This window comes from Papio anubis, chromosome 2, assembly GCF_008728515.1.
Source record: "Papio anubis isolate 15944 chromosome 2, Panubis1.0, whole genome shotgun sequence".
Classification (NCBI taxonomy): Eukaryota; Metazoa; Chordata; class Mammalia; order Primates; family Cercopithecidae; genus Papio; species Papio anubis.
Genome location: NC_044977.1, coordinates 87,142,145 through 87,146,216, shown reverse-complemented (window position 1 = coordinate 87,146,216; position 4,072 = coordinate 87,142,145). Strand labels below are relative to the sequence as shown.

General features: G+C 39.6%; 1 non-coding gene across 1 annotated transcript; it reads right to left on the bottom strand.

The window, feature by feature from the left end:
* Positions 1 to 640: 640 nt before the first annotated feature.
* LOC116274017 lies at positions 641 to 761 on the bottom strand. Its single transcript, XR_004182500.1, has one exon. It is a non-coding gene; the product is annotated as a small nucleolar RNA SNORA26 (small nucleolar RNA).
* Between the last annotated feature and the right edge of the window lie 3,311 nt (positions 762 to 4,072).

Sequence of the window (4,072 nt, the reverse complement as noted above, 5' to 3'; positions counted from 1 at the left end):
CCAGCCAGTATCCCACCCCCAGCCACCTCCTCAGAGGCCACCAGATGAACTGCCTTTGGCCTGGGCATTTACAATTAGGAGGAGTGGTGGAAGGGCAGGTCCATGGAGGGAACAGTGTACAAAGGCATGGATGTGTGAGAGATTGTGGCACATGTAAGGGATCTCCAGCCCTCTGATCTCATCTTTTTGGGCTGAGGGCAAGTCATCTTTGTTAAATGAATGTTTGACAGAGATGAGGCTAAGTGCCAGGTCACCAAGGGATGGGACATTCAAGCAACTTGACTTTCATCCTGTAAGACAAAGGGGGCCATGGAAGGGTTTCAGGCAGGGTAGTGGTCTTCATGGTACACTAAGACTTTGATTTAATTAATTAATTATTTTAGAGACAGCGTCTTGCTCTGTCACCCAGTCTGGAGTGCAGTGGTGCAATCATAGCTCACTAAAGTCTTGAACTCCTAAGGCTCAAGTGATTCTCCCACCTTAGCCTCCCAAGTAGCTCAGACTACAGGTGTGCACCATCATGCTCAGCTTAAATGACCTTTTAAGCAGAGAAAACTTAAATGTCTCACTTGTTCTGTGAACTATATACAGTTATCACAAAGGTGCTTAAATTGTGATAAATTTTTTTTTTTTCTGGTTAAGCTGTGACTCCAGACAGGATCTACAGAGTTTTACAATCTCGTCTCCGGGTTCTATGGATAATTACTTTAGCTTTCTGTGTTAGTCTCTTAAAGAACTGTGAACTTGCATTTTAAAGTTCAAATGGTTAAAACATTTTGAGGGCAAAGTTCTGTTTTATTGGTAGGAAACTGTTAAATTCATTCTTCTGTAAAAGAGAGTAATCAGTCCTTTTATGTGAGGAGGGACAAATATCTAATTAAAAAAATTCTGCTTGACATCAAACAATTGATCACATATTTCAATGAAGACAAAGTTTTATGCTCAGTGATAGTGTTGGATGGTGTCTGCATTTAAAATGCTCTTTCATATTAATTCAATATGTCATTGATGTCTGTCTTTGATTTACACAAAGGAGTCAGAGATGTTTCTTTTCTGTAGGGAGAATCTCAAAGGCAGAAGCCGAACTGACACTACAGAAGAAACGAAATAAGACTCATTACGACTTTTTGAGAGAGTGTTTGGTGCAGTGTCTTCTGACTAAATTGATAGTTCATTTGCTTTTGAGACATAAAAGGGAAAGCAGTTACCTGAAAGAAACTTCCAGTCTCTGCAGCAAGGTGGCCTACCTTTGGAAGTTCGTAGTCTAATGTTGACTGGTTAGTTTTGGGAATTGCTTCTGCCACCTTTCAACAAAGGAAACATTCGAATGCAAATTTATGTTTAAAATTACATTGTTTTTCATACTTTGAAAAGTGAACTTGGAGGAGTAACACTGGGTCTCAGTATTTTTATGCAAAAATTAAGGGAGTATAGACAATGAAAGCAACCCAGAAAGACACATTGCAAAAGAAAGTTAAATACAGTGACATACTATCTGAAAAGAACTAAAAGACGTTAAGAAACTGGTAAAAGACATGAAAGAGCATTATTCATCAGAATTCGAAAAACTTACAAATAGGGCGACAGAATTCAAGAAATAAGTAGAAATGAAAAGAAAAAAAATCATTTTAAAAACGACAACCAAACCAGAAGAAACTCTAGAGCAAATAGACATAAGAGAAGGCAAAAAGAAGTATAAGTTCAAAGAAATGACAAAAAACATTGAAGAAGAGTGACAAATACAGATCAGAAAGATCTGGAATATGGATAGAGTCCCTGAAGCGAAAGAAGACCAAAGAAAGGGAACAGAATGAGTACTAGAACTGAAAGTCAAGAAAACTTGCCTGGCCAGGGCAATGGCTCACACCTGTAATCCCAGCACTTTGGGAGGCTGAGGCACGAGGCGAGTGCATCACTTGAGGCCAGGAGTTTGAGACCAGCTTGGGCAACATAGTGAGACCCTGTCTCTACAAAAAATTTAAACATTAAAAAAAAATTACCTGGGTGTTGTGGTGTATGCCTGTAGTCCCAGCTACTCAGGAGGCTGAGGTGGGAGGATGGCTTGAGCCTGGGAGGTCGAGGCTGCAGTGAGCTGAGATTGCACCACTGCATTCCAGCCTGAGTAACAGAGCCAGACCCTGTCTCAAAAAGAAAAAAAAAAAAAAAAAAAAGAAAGAAAAATAAAAAATACTTTCCTGATATATTTCCTGAAGTATTTTGAAATACAGATTGAAAAAGTACACCATGTACCTAAACATATTGACCCAGTGCTATTCTAAAAAGTATTTTAGGACATATTCTAGAAAAATTATTGGACTTCAAAGGAAAATAAACATTTCTCTTTTTTAGCAATATATTTGGCTTTCAAAAAATTTCTGTAAGCATTTAGACACAAATGGCATGTGACTTATGAAGAAAAGAAAATTAGATTATTATCAGACTTTTTGACAGAATAGATTTATGCCAAAATAAAATGGGATAACATACTTAAGATACCCAAGGATATCAAGTGTGAGGGAAAGACCTTCTATCCAGTAAGCTTGACACAAACTGTGATCAACATACAAGAACTACGGACCTCTTGTTCTCACGGGCTTTTATTAAAGCATCTACTCGAGATCAAGTCCACCAAAACAATTGGAGAAACATTGACACAAGAAGTGATGAGCATGAAATACATGGTTGCTTATAGAACTAAGATTAAATGAGAGTTTAAAGAGGAAATTATTGTATATAAAGGTTTTATAGACTGTCCAGATAGATCTAGCATGGCCATTAAAAAGGGGGAGAGAATGAAGTTAGCCTGAGAAAAATATTTTAAACCGTTTAGTCAAAATATGTGGTGGCATTATTGTTATTGTTATTCTGAAATTGCCGCATGATCCTTATAGGTTAGCACAAATGATGGGATATTCCAATCCTGTCATCCTCTGGGTCCTTGAGAACCAGGATTCTTGGTATGGAAGTGCCTAGTAACAATGGGCAAGCAGCCATAATGCCTAGATTATGGTCTTGAAATACCATGTTCCGCTAAAGCAAACCTGGGCTGCTTGGAGAAATGGCTGATTCCAAATCTGGAATAGGAAATGTACAAGACGAACAGGAATATCTTGACCTACCACACAGTAGAGAAGTTATCAAAGACTACTAGAGTTGTGGGCAGAAGGTTCTTAAAATTTTTTTGAAGAGAGAGGGTCTCACTATGTTGCCCAGGATGGTCTCAAACTCTTGGGCTCAAGTGATGTTCCCACCTTGGCCTCCCAAAGTGCTGGGCCTACTGGTGTGAGCTCTGCACCTGGCATTTCAGCGGCCATTTTGAAGAACCTCTCACAGGTTAAAAAGGAAACAATTTCTGCCTTAATAAGGATAATGTTTAAATATTTTAAAATCCATGAGTTCATAATAATCTTTATTTTATTTAAAAAATTTTTCTTATTTATTTATTTATTTATTTTTGAGATGGAGTTTTGCTCTTGTTTCTCCAACTGGAGTGCAATAGCACGACCTTGGCTCATTGCAACTTCTGCCTCCCGGGTTCAAGCGCTTCTCCTGCCTCAGCCTCCTGAGTAGCTGGGATTACAGGCATGAGCCACCATACCCAGCTAATTTTGTATTTTTAGTAGAGATGGGGTTTTGCTATGCTGGCCAGGCTGGTCTCAAACTCCTGACCTCAGGTGATCCACCCACCTTGGCCTCCCAAAGTGCTGGGATTATAGGTGTGAACCACTGCACCTGGCCTGTTTTTTATTTTTCTATTGCCCAGGCTGTAGTGCAGTGGCACCATTTTGGCTCACTGCAACCTCCGCCTCCCGGGTCCAAGTGATTCTCCTGCCTCAGCCACCCAAGTAGCTGGGATTACAGGCGTATGCCACAATGCTCGGCTAATTTTTGTATTATTAGTAGAGACTGAGTTTCACCATATTGGCCAGGCTGGTCTTGAACTCTTGGCCTCAAGTGATCTGCCTGTCTTGTCCTCCCAAAGTGCTGGGATTACAGACATAAGCCACCTTGTCTGGCCCATAATAATCTTTAAAAAGAAAATGAATTGATTGCATTCTGAAGATGACAGATA